Source organism: Pristiophorus japonicus, chromosome 15 (assembly GCF_044704955.1).
Source record: "Pristiophorus japonicus isolate sPriJap1 chromosome 15, sPriJap1.hap1, whole genome shotgun sequence".
Classification (NCBI taxonomy): Eukaryota; Metazoa; Chordata; class Chondrichthyes; family Pristiophoridae; genus Pristiophorus; species Pristiophorus japonicus.
The window spans coordinates 38256462-38269568 of NC_091991.1; positions in this window are offsets into that span (position 1 = coordinate 38256462).

The following is a 13107-nucleotide window of genomic DNA, read 5'->3' on the forward strand; positions in this document are numbered from 1 at the left end:
TTGTGGCCTGGAACGATCCAGATGCATAGCAAGAAAGTGCAGCTGTAACCTTCACTTCAATTGAAAAACAGACCTCCTGACGCTTCTAGGTTGCAGGTCTGCTTTTACTAATTCACAGATATGCATCACTCAGGTGCAGGTATGAACACCTGTCTCAACATACCAGATGTGGGTAAGGCTTCCTGCCCATCACCCTACGTACTCTGAGGTCCCTCATGCGATAACGTTGAATCAATTGTCTCCTCAGCAGCACCAGCTTGCAGAAGGCTTGCACAAGGTGTGACATTGTCAGTATTGCCCCCATGATTAAATTGTACCTTTGCAAGAAGCTCAAAACGACAGGCAGGACAAGGTTCTTTGTTCTCTCTCCCCAAGGTCAACGCCCTAATATAGATTACACACAGGTCTGAGCAAGTGCAATGATCGAGATCCACCCCCCCCGCCCCCCCGGGCTTCATTTGATGCATAGTCTAAGGCTTCTCATGCCTTCCGTTCACCTTCCACAGCCCCTCACTCCCCGGGCTTCTTTTCAAGCCTAGCCCGAGCCCCTTTGTTCAAGCGAGGGATCAATTCTGCCAGCCAACGCTCTGACCCTTGAGCCCGGTTTGGAGACGTTTGGTGGTGGTGTGTCAGTTTTTTTTTAATTCAAACTTAAAGAATTTAATTAAACTTCCATTTCCTGCATTTTATGTTTTAAAACTTTAAGCTTGATTATGCATATTTAAGTGTTCTTGTCTCCCTCCAAAACTTCGCCTAAAAAAAATGGCGTTGTTCTGCGCCAATTTTTTAATGTGCGATGGTTTTCCTTAAGGTTATTCGGGAATGGTCACATATGCCATCCTAGAAGAAATTAAAATTGTCCAAACTTACATAATTGTGAAAAACTGGCGCAGACATCAGGTTATGCCCCCAAGACGCAAAACAAAAAGAATCTAAAATAATTGTAACTAACTGAGTTACGCTGGCGTACAAAGATTGGGGAAACTTTGATTTTTTAATTTAGGCCAAAAAAAGCGGCGCGCGCCAAAAAACGGCACAAATCACTGGGAGAAATTGAGCCCCTAGTCTGTGACCTTAAAAGGAAAAGATAACCCAAGATGAGATCCTAGACAAAACGAATTAGCTGCTGCTCCTAAATAAAGTTTGGATAGTTGCACAAATATCTTTAAAATATACATAATTTAAATACAAAGGCAACTAGGTTAATGCTAAAACCAAATTCAATTAGCAAGGGCATGGTCAATGCTAAAGTAAACATTTAAATAGATTAATGGAAATAGATACTAAAATATTTTGCTTGCAGTTTTGAGTATACTAACACAACCAATGCCAAATATTCAAAATCAATATATTCATACAATCATTGAAACTCTTGATTATTAACATTGGTGTACAATATCTCCATACTTTCCCTGTTCTGTTCATTGATATGTTGCTCTTCCAGCTGCCAACAAACTGAGTATACACCACACACTCAGTTTTTTTTCTAACATTTGGACTATGACTAGTCTTTTCTGTCATCTGCGCAATATGATTAATTGTGATTCCACTTTGTGGAAACATCACAATTAGTTTCATTATTACAGATGCTCACAGTAAACATCTCTGACACATTGTCGCAGAAATGAAAATTAGCTAAAAAATCATGACATTTATTGCCATTGTGCAGAAAAGGGTTAACGTAGATTTGGGTGTAGAATGGATGAATTTAATACCATGGGCCGAAATTGGTCGAACAGATGGTCCACCGTTTTTCGGCAGTCCATGGGTGGTGCGTCATTTTTTACCGCCCGGTACCGTTTGGCGGGATTTTCATCAATTTTTTCTTGCCGGTAAGCCAAGCGTAGTGCACCAGGCGGGAGTGGAGTACAGCGGGCTGACTGGAGTGCAGCAGGAGGGAGCAGAGTGCAGCCAGCAGTGTGCGGCGGAGAGGCCTTTTCTCTCAGCAATCTTTGGCTCCCGAGTTGTGCACACCTGCATGCTGCTGTGAAGCTCCGCCCCCCGAGAGGCACTGACGAGTAGCCAGAGACTGTTTTGGAGTTTCTGATACACGGGCATGAGTTTAATCTTAAATGCATTGCTCTTTCTTAATGTAGTTCTCCAAATTATTACTTATTTTAATAGTGAATGTGCTTTCAATGCATGGCGGACAGCACGTTGGTGTCTGATCCCACGTTTTATAATGTAATGTCCATAGTTGGTACTTTTAATTGTGTGTCCATTATTTGTATATTTCCCATTCACCAGACCCAGATGATCCTCTGAAAGGTCAGGGGTGCAGTGCATCAATGTTTCTCTACTCTCTCCCCTACTCATGACATTGTGGGGCGGTCTGAGATCGCTGTGTGGGGGTTGGGGGGGGAGGGAAATTGTTGCGGGGGCGGGAGGTGAGATCACTGTGGGGCGGGGGGGAAATCGCTGTCGGGGGAGAATCACTGCGGGGGGGGAGAATCGCTGCGGGGTGGGGATCGCACCGGGAGGGGAAGAGACTGGGGGGGTGGGGAGAGAGACTGGGGTATGGGAGAGACTGAGGGGGGGGGCGAGAGACAACATTTTAATGAAAGTTAAAGATGACCTGTCAGCTCTGTCTACCTACCGCCCACTGAAGATCGACTTAAAACCACCTTTTCCAGGACGGTCTGCAGCTCCGGTGGTATGTCGGTGGTAAGTCACGAATTTTGTCATTTTAGGCAGTATGTCAGCGGTCTGCATGGGCGGGCGGTATGTCACTTATGAATTTTCTGCTGGGCAGTATGTGGGCGGTATGTAGGTGTTTTTTGATGAATTTTGTAATTTTGGGCAGTATGTCAGCAGCACGTGGGTTGTATGTGGCGGTATGTCCACCAATTACAGCCCCCATAACTTGTGCACTTCCATTAATCATCAGAAAATGGCATCAAATGGTGGCAATCATAGAGAAGTTTGTGGCCTTGACTGTGCCACTTGACTTAAAACATTGGCAGCCAGGGAATTTAAATTCAGTTAATTAAATAAATCTGGAATAATAATAAAAAGCTATTATCAGTAATGGTGACCATGAAACTACCAGATTGTCATAAAATATCATCTGGTTCACTCATGTCCTTTAGGGAAGGAAATCTGTTGTCCTTTCCCAGTCTGGCCTATATGTGACTCCAGACCCACAGCAACATGTTTGATTCTTAATTACCCTCTGAAATGGTGGCTCACCACCACCTTCTCAAGGGCAATTAGGGATGGGTAATAAATGTTGGCTTTGCCAGTGACACCCACATTCCATGAACGAATAAATGTTTAAAAATTGATTTGAATGTGCTGTAGTCTTGACTGTCTTAATTGTGTTGGCTGTCCTGATTGAACAATAAGTTTAATTGCCTTGATGCATTTCCTGTCTTGACTGCCTCAATTTTTCTGGCCGCTTGAATATCTTGGCTGCCCCTACTGTCCAATCTGTTTTGCCTGTCTTGGTTGCATTCATTATTTTAACTGTCTTTATTGTCCGTAATATCCTACTTGTTTTAATTGCTATAAGTATTCTGATTGGCTATACTATCTTCATAGTCTTAGCAACATTGACGGCCTTGACTTTGTTGACTGTCCTGACTACATTGAGTGCCTTGGATGATTTGATTTGCATGACTGTGATGATCACTTGACTGTATTGACTATCTTGACTTTATTTTCTGCCTGAATAGCTTGGACTGTTTTGAGTGCCTTGACTAAACTAACCTCTCTTATTACTTTGACAATCCCAATTGTCTCACAATCTTAACTACATTGATTATCTTATCTGTGTTGGCTATCCTGACTTTCTTGATGGTGTCGATTCTGCTGATTGTCCTGACTATCCGAGCTATCGTGACAGCTTCCCTTCCTTGACTGCATTGATTGTGTTGGATGGCTTCACCATTTTGACTGTTTTAACTATCTCAACTGTCTTGCTCTCCCAGGGGATCTGTGAAGCTGAACAGCATATTGCAAATAAGAAGTGACAACAGCTGGAGAAAATGCGCAAAAATGAAAAGAAATAGGAAATTGCATTAAACAATTATATTATCCTCATTTACATTGTGTTTGTCAATTCTTATTTAAAACCATTCTTATCATTTATTTTCTATCACTTTGAAACTTGGGATTACTATGTAGTCATTTTTCAATAGCTTTCTTGGAGAATTTTTTCAAAAACCACTTTTGCACTGAACAGTCACTGTGCCTCAAATCTTCACCTATAGAACTTTAATGATGATGACAAATGTTCTTGTCGACAAATACAAGCCATGTCCCATGTCGCTGAATCATTCCTGCCAACTAAACTCTCTGATGGCCTACCCACTGTGCACGTTGGTGATGATGCTACTCTAAAATGGTTGGGATTATATGTCGAATGTGCTTAATTAATCAATAAAATTACAGAAAAATAGATTGAAAGATTTGTACAGCAATACCTTAAACAACTTTAAAAATAAATGAATAGTGTGACATGATTACATGATTAGAACAATGGTCAACTTATTTTTCAGAGGTTTCAAAATAAATGAGCCAAAAACAAAAGGATTGGATACTGCAGCTTTAAGGCATGGTGAATTGAAAAGACTTATTGGAAAGGAAAATCGAGCGTGGTGTAAAATTGGCTACTAATTCACTGTGAACCCATTTTGTGCTACTGGCGAAAACCAATTTAACTTCAGAAATGAAGAAGACTTTATCATTTTAATTAATCTCCATAAAGAAATAACATATTTTAATTGATTCCTCATCTAGCAGCAGTTGGTGAATTCTTTGAATATTCTATGGCCCAGAAATCCAATAAGACATGAAAATAAAATGGGTGGTGCCACCGTGGGGCCAGGTTTGCTTACGCCTCGTGAAAAGATCGCAGGCAGCACCGTTATTCTGGTGCTGCCTGCTGATTTGAATGACTGGAGTGAACAATCAGTGCTTCAGGCTTTGCGCTCCAATCATTCAAATGGAGGCCCAATGTAGCATGGCCATAGCATCCCTGGAGCAAGGCAGCCTGTTCTTAATGCAAGGCTGTCATTTTAGAAAGTAGTCTCAAGCCTTTAAAGGAGAACTGCCTTCTAAAATGAAAAATCACTTAAAATAGGCAATCTTTAGCCCTTAGAGTTTAAATGCTTTCTGAAAAAAATTAAATCATTCCAGAATGGCAGCCTTCAGCTCTGAAAGCTGAAGTGTTTTCTGCACGTAAAGAAATGGTAAAAGTGTTTCAGCACTAACACAAATAGCTCAACAAGCCAGGGAAAGGATACCCAAGCCTCGCACGCAGCATTCCAACTTTGTGCAGGGGGTGAAAAGTGAAAGAGAGGTCCTCTACCCACAAAGGGGCCAGGAGGCCATCCAGAAAGAAGGATGTGGGACCAGATTGCCAAAGCTGTCACTGCCAGCAGTGTTGCCCCCCCGACATGGCCCCAGTGCCCAAAGAAATTTCATGACCTCAGACCTGTAGCCAAGGTCAGTGAATGCATCTTAATGCTGTCTTCTACCAACTGCACCACTTGTCTCACACACTGCTCAATGCATGCCCACTCCCCTGCCCCCCCCCCCACCCCCCATCATCTTTCACCTACCAACAATCTCTACTGTGGATGCTGGAAATCTGAAATAAAACAGATAATGCTGGAAATACTCAGCAGGTCAGGCAATATCTCGACCTGAAATATTAACTCTGTTTCTCTCTCCACAGATGCTGCCTGACCTGATGAGTATTTCCAGAATTTTCTGTTCTCTTAGAGACCTTTCTTTACCATACAAAGCCTTGCTAGTGTCCAGGAGCACTCCCTGCATACTTTAACCACCTTTTAAATGTATTGCACCAAGCCACTACTTCCATAAAATATTTTAAAAACTCCAAACTTAATTGAAGGATGTGTGTGTCTCTTTAAGAAGTGCTGACAACATCTCTGTCATGCTGCTACATGTGCGTTCTTCTGTGCGTGTTTTAGCGAGGGTGTTATGATGTGCGGATGTCGAAAATAGCAGTCATGCGTCAAATCATATGTCACACCGATTTGACGTCACGATCTGCTCATTTGAATTTGAGAGGCCAATGCTGACAACGGCAGTGCTATAGACCTCACCGAGTACCTCGCTGGAAGCAGGTGGAAGTGAGGCAGCCACCATTTTTGCAGAAATATGGTGCAAACACACGGCGGTAAGTTAGGGAATTTACCAGAATGCGCAGAGCACATTACTGAACTTTTCAGGTCGGACTTGATTTAATCTCATTTAATTTTTATTTCTGCCAATGCTCATAAAGAAATAAAAATGAGTTGAACATCCCAAAACAGTAAGAGTTGCTGAAGGTACTTCAGAAGTTTGTTTTTGAGTCCAGCGAATAACACTTATACTTAACTTAGGCAATTTAAGTATTGGACTAGGAAAAGTATGATTCTATTAATCCTTTGTATTCAACTGGTTATTCTTTCATTAAAACCCAAGCAATATATGATTTGCGAGAGAGACAATCAAAATTGAGACAGAGATGATAAAGTATTCACTTTCATGGACATGTCTATCTATCTGTCCTTCTGTGTGTTCACCACCAAGAGTAAAGACTTTGTAATACTATTACAGAGTTAAAAATAAAAAATATGGTAGATCTCAAATTTATAGTTTCAGGATGAACTGTCCTTGTATTAACGCTTAAATATAATATAGGGTAGTTTGAAGGATTTATAATAATTCATTTCAATTATAATAAATTATATGAGGCCAACTACAGATACAACGTCTGAAATCCGGAGTCCGTGTCGTTTTTTGGGTTTTTCCGGATTTCAGACAAGAAAATCAACACTGAAATCCAGAAATCTTGACCTAATCCATGCCGGGTTTTGAGCAGCGAGGTCCGAAATCCGGCAATATTTTAAATCCGATACTGCGCTTTTTATCGGTTTCCTCGTCCCTCGCTTCCCGATCTTGCCATCTCGGCTGCATCAAAAATGTCCGGTTTTCGAACAATAATTCCGGATTCAGGACGTCTCCATCTGGGATGCGCAAAATGTCCAGTTTTTGGACAATTCCGGTTTTCAGAGTTCTGGATTTGGGACGTTGCACCTGTATAACCCTACCTGCCCAGTTCAAACTGGGTGGATGAGCAACTAAAAGGAAAACAGTTACATACCTGAGAAGATCCCAACCATTTATGATACTAACCTGCAAGATATTGAGGGTGGATGAGGCTCCCATCGAAAGCAAATGAGTTCCTCATGTGAACTCGGGTCGAAGTTCGTCGTGGTGACATTAAGGGTCACAAAAGTTATTGAGTTCCTAACACAGATGAGACTGCACACAGGGAGGTTAAAGTAACAGTGACCTCAGTCTTTATTAAGACACTCCAGAGTGAGGAACTGGCCTTAGGGGCCGGATACTGGGATCCCTTGGTACTTCAGGGGATGCATTCCCTGGTGGCGGAACATGGGAGTGTATGCTTTACAGATACACAACATCACTCCCCCACCCAAAGTTAAAGTGAAAACTATTTACAAGGTGAGGCGGTCGGGAGCCTTTCTTTCTCTGGTGGACCACCTCGGTACAAATGTCTGTTCTGGTGTGTTGGCTGTGCCCTCGCTGGGCTGGCGTGTTGTTGGCCCTGCAGGGCTGCTGGGTGAGCCTGGCCTTGCTGGGCTGTTGGGCATGATGGATTCAATTTCCTGGTCCAGGGTGGTGTCGTTGAACCTTTGGGTGTGTGTTGTGGGCTCGAAAAAGGTGGTGTCTGCTGTGGGTTGTTCAGGGCAGTCTGTGAACTGCAGCCTCGTTTGGTCCAGGTGCTTTCTGCAAATTTGTCCATTGTCTAGTTTGACTACACACACCCTACTACCTTCTTTAGCTATCACCGTGCCCGCGATCCACTTGGGACCATGTCCATAGTTTAGCACATACACAGGGTCATTCAGATCAATTTCCCGTGACACAGTGGCGCGACCATCGTTTACATTTTGTTGCTGCCGCCTGCTCTCTACCTGATCATGCAGGTTGGGGTGAACCAGCGAGAGTCTGGTTTTAAGTGTCCTTTTCATGAGTAGCTCAGCCAGGGGCACCCCTGTGAGCGAGTGGGGTCTCGTGCGGTAGCTGAGCAGTACTCGGAACAGGTGGGTTTGGAGTGAGCCTTCTGTGACTCGTTTAAGGCTCTGTTTGATTGGTTGTACTGCTCGCTCTGCCTGCCCATTGGGGGCTGGTTTAAATGGGGCTGAGGTGACATGTTTGATCCCTTTGCAGTTCATGAATTCTTTAAATTCGGCACTGGTGAAACATGGCCCGTTGTCACTGACCAGTATGTCAGACAGGCAGTGGGTGGCAAACATGGCCCTCAGGCTTTCAATGGTGGTGGTGGCGATGCTTCCCGACATTATTTCACATTCAATCCATTTTGAAAAAGCATCCACCACCACCAGGAACATTTTACCAAGAAACGGGCCCGCATAGTCGACATGGATATTCGGCCATGGTCTGGAGGGCCAGGACCACAAACTTAGTGGTGCCTCTCTGGGCGCGTTGCTCAGCTGAGCACACACGCTACATTGCCGTACACAGGACTCTAAGTCAGAGTCGATACCGGGCCACCACACGTGGGATCTGGCTATCGCTTTCATCATTACTATACCCAGGTGTGTGTTGTGGAGATCCAAGATGAACGCCTCCCTGCCCTTTTTTGGTAGCACTACGCGGTTACCCCACAACAGGCAGTCTGCCTGAATGGACAGCTCGTCCTTTCGCCGCTGGAAAGGCTTGATTAGCTCTTGTATTTCAACAGGGATGCTGGCCCAGCTCCCATGCAGTACACAGTTTTTTACTAGGGACAGCAGAGGATCTTGGCTGGTCCAAGTCCTAATCTGGCGGGCCGTGACAGGTGATTCATCATTTTCAAACACTTCCATGACCATCAACAAGTTTGCAGGCTGCGCCATTTCCACCCCCGTGGTGGGCAATGGTAGCCGACTGAGAGCATCCGCACAGTTCTCGGTGCCTGGCCTGTGGTGGATGGTATAGTTATACGCTGATAGCGCAACTGCCCACCTTTGTATGCAGGCTGAGGCATTCGTATTTATCCCCTTGTTTTCAGTGAACAGAGATATGTGGGGCTTGTGATCAGTTTCCAGCTCAAATTTGAGACCAAACAGGTACTGATGCATTTTCTTTACCCCGAACACACACGCTAATGCCTCTTTCTCAATCATGCTGTAGGTCCTCTCGGCCTTAGACAAGCTCCTGGAGGCATAGGCAACAGGTTGCAACTTCCCCGCAACATTAGCTTGTTGTAATACACACCCGACTCCGTACAACGACGCATCACATGCGAGCACAAGTCTTTTACACGGGTTATGCAATACAAGCAGTTTGTTGGAGCATAAAATGTTTCTAGCTTTCTCAAAAGCAATTACTTGTTTTTTTTCCCACACCCAGTTCTCACCTTTACGCAATAACACATGTAGGGGCTCGAAGAGGGTGCTTAACCCCAGTCGGAAGTTACCAAAAGAGTTGAGGAGTCCCAGGAACGACCGCAGCTCCGTGACATTCTGTGGCCTGGGCGCATTCCTGATAGCCTCTGTTTTGGCGTCTGTGGGCCGAATGTCATCCGCTGTGATCTTTCTCCCCAAAAACTCCACTACTGTTGCCATGAAGACGCATTTCAACCTCTTCAGCCGCAGCCCTATGCGATCCAGTCGCTGGAGGACCTCCTCCAGGTTTTGTAGGTGCTCGACGGTGTCCCAACCCGTGACCAATATGTCGTCCTGAAAAACAATCATGTGTGGTGCCGACTTGAGTAGGCTCTCCCTGTTTCTCTGGAAGATCGCTGCAGCCGACCGAATTCCAAACGGGCATCAGTTGTAGATGAACAGTCCCTTATGCGTGTTGATGCAGGTGAGGCCCTTCGAAGACTCCTCCAGCTCCTGCGCCATGTAGGCTGAAGTCAGGTCGAGCTTGGTGAACATCTTGCCTCCTGCCAGCGTCGCAAATAGGTCGTCTGCCTTAGGTAGTGGGTATTGGTCCTGTAGCAAGAAACGATTAATAGATACTATATAATCGCCGCAAATCCTGACCGTGCCATCACTTTTGAGTACTGGAACAATCGGGCTGGCCCACTCGCTGAATTCCACTGAGGAGATGATGCCCTCGCGTTGCAGCCTGTCCAGCTCGATTTCCACTCTCTCCCTCATCATGTGAGGTACCGCTCCTGCCTTGTGGTGAATGGGTCGTGCCTCTGGGATCAATTGGATCCGCACCTTCACCCCGGAAAAGTTTCCAATGTCTGGCTCAAAAAGGGAAGGAAATTTTGTTAAGAACCTGGGTACATGAGGCCTCATCGACATGTGATCGCGCTCGGATGTCATCCCAGTTCCAGCGGATTTTCCCCAGCCAACTCCTTCCAAGCAGTGTGGGGCTATCGCCTGGGACAATCCAGAGTGGCAGTTCGTGCACTGTGCCCTCTTAGGTGACCTTGACCATGGCGCTGCCCAGGACAGTGATGAGCTCTTTGATGTACGTTCTCAGTTTTGTGTGGATGGGGCTCAGGGCTGGTCTGAGTGCCTTGTTGCACCACAGTCTCTCAAACATCTTTTTACTCATGATGGATTGGCTAGCGCCAGTGTCCAGTTCCATGGCTACGGGTAAGCCATTCAATTTTACATTTAGCATTATAGGTGGACATTTCATCAAAAATGTGTGCACCCCGTGTACTTCAGCATTTGCCTCCTCTCTCTGAAGCTCGGAATTGCTTTCATCCACCATGGACCGATCTTCCTCTGTCACGTGGTGGTTAGCAGGTTTTGCAGAGCTTGCAGCTCGTCTGCAAGCTCGTTGGAGGTGCCCCATTGGTCCACAGCTCTTGCAAACATACCCTTTGAAGCGGCATGAATAGGCTGAATGGAAGCCTCCACAACGCCAACAAGGTGTGAATTGCCTTGCATTCAGCCTGTGTTGTGGACTCTGAGTCATCTGGGTCACCTGAGGCCTGCTGGCAGTTGCAGACTCGTGGTTTCTGCCCTGTACATTTCTGCTCACAAACACAGTTCCAGTTAATTTATGAACATTGCTAGCACTTGTTTGCTGAGAGATTTTTTTGGTGTTATCACTGGTGGACATAAACGCCTGTGCTATCGCAATGGCCTTACTGAGGGTCGGTGTGTCTACAGTCAAAAGTTTTCATTAGATGGTCTCATGGCCAATGCCCAGTACAAAAATGTCTCTGAGCATCTGCTCCAGGTAGCCATCAAACTCACATTGTCCTGCAAGTCGCCTTAGCTCGGCGACGTAGCTCACCACTTCCTGACCTTCAGATCGCTGGCACGTGTAGAACCGATACCTCGTCATCAGCACGCTCTCCCTCAGGTTAAGATGCTCCTGAACCAGTATACACAGCTCCTCATATGACTTATCTGTGGGTTTCACTGGAGCCAGAAGATTCTTCATGAGGCTGTAGGTCGGTGCCCCGCAGACCGTGAGGAGGACCGCTTTCCTTTTTGCAGCGCTTCCTTCTCCGTCCAACTCGTTGGCTACAAAGTACTGGTCTAGATGTTCGACATAAGCTTCCCAGTCCTCACCCTCCAAGAACTTCTCTAGGATGTCCACAGTTTGCTGCAACTTTGCGTTGGATTCGTATACTCGTCGCCAGTTATTGTGTTCCTAACACAGATGAGCTTGCACACAGGGAGGTTAAAGTAACAGTGACCTCAGTCTTTAGTAAGACACTCTAGAGTGAGGAACAGGCCTTAGGGGCCGGCTTATATACAGTGCTCCCAAGGGATGCTGGGATCCCTTGGGACTTCAGGGGATGCGCTCGCTGGTGGCAGCACATGGGAGTGCATGCTTTAGAGATACACAACAAAAGTGGTCATGCCTCACAGTGATTCTGGGTTACTGCAGGTGTGCTTGGTAAGGTTGCTCTCTGACTTATGTCACCACTCTGCCATTGTTCTTTTTAGTGCGATACCTCTTAACAGCAACGCTACCGGGATCACAAAACATTACGCCGCGCTAACAGGTGGCTCAAGCCACCCGGATTTCTTGGCCAATAATATTGGTGGTGAAAGGCTGTATTCATTTTATATTATAATGGATTCAGTAGTTACTCAACAAGCATATTATATTTCCTGGATTGTTGGCATTCCCTCTTAGGTTTGGTGAGGCAAATGGTGATGAGTTGCTATGTCGCCTTGAATCATTTTATTCCTGTTGGCTTGGCATGACGACCTTACCATGCATACCTGCAGTAACCCTGAATTACTGTGAGGCATGACCACTTTTATGACCCTTCGCAGGAAAAATTTGGGTCATTTGCGCCCCCCGTTAGCGCTAACGTGAGGCGCAAATGATGTTTTGCCTGGGTGTGGCAACACTAACCGGTAACGCCCCGCTCCTGTCGTTAGCACCCCGGGCTGCTGCACCGCCGATGGCAACGTTACCACTGTGTGCAGCGACCTGATTTCGCCCTGGAGCAAAAATTTGGTCGTGCCCCATGAGGCCGCCGCGGGCAATGCCCGCGATAGCTTCGCAGGTCGTGTACCAGGCTTTAGACCAGTCGCGGTGCGAAAATTAAAGGAGATGTGCGGCGCTGACATTTTTTTTTAAAAGCCATCTTTAAATCGTGGTGTCTGTGCAGTGATATTGATGATGATGTTGCCAGGGCACCCTGCTCCTCAGTTGTGTAGTGTGGGCTTTCTCCCTAATGCAGAGTCTGCAACGTGCCCGCCCCTTTAAAATTCCCGAAGGTTAACTCCCAGTCCCGCCCCCGAGAGGAAGTGGTGTGCGAGACTTTGCGCTCTACTTCCTCTCGGGATCAGTCGGCACAATTTAGCGCCGGGGTGGGATTTCTGCGCTTGGTGCAGGAAGTCCCGACTCGCAGCTATCACCGCCCACAACCAGGGCGGTACGCAATTTCACCCCTTTCGTGTAATACTTGGCTCAATGCTCAGTGGTACTTTTGCCTCATCATTATGCCTTGATCATTATGTAATAAATGCATAAAAAAGGGCCAAATCTTGTAAGTACAAATCCCTTGCAGACAGTATCATTCAAGACAGATTTGTTGTCGATGTAATAATGTTCAAGTCTGAGCCAGATTACCAAGAGAAAAGAGTCTCTACAGAAAGCTATTGATATTTGCAAAGCAGCTGA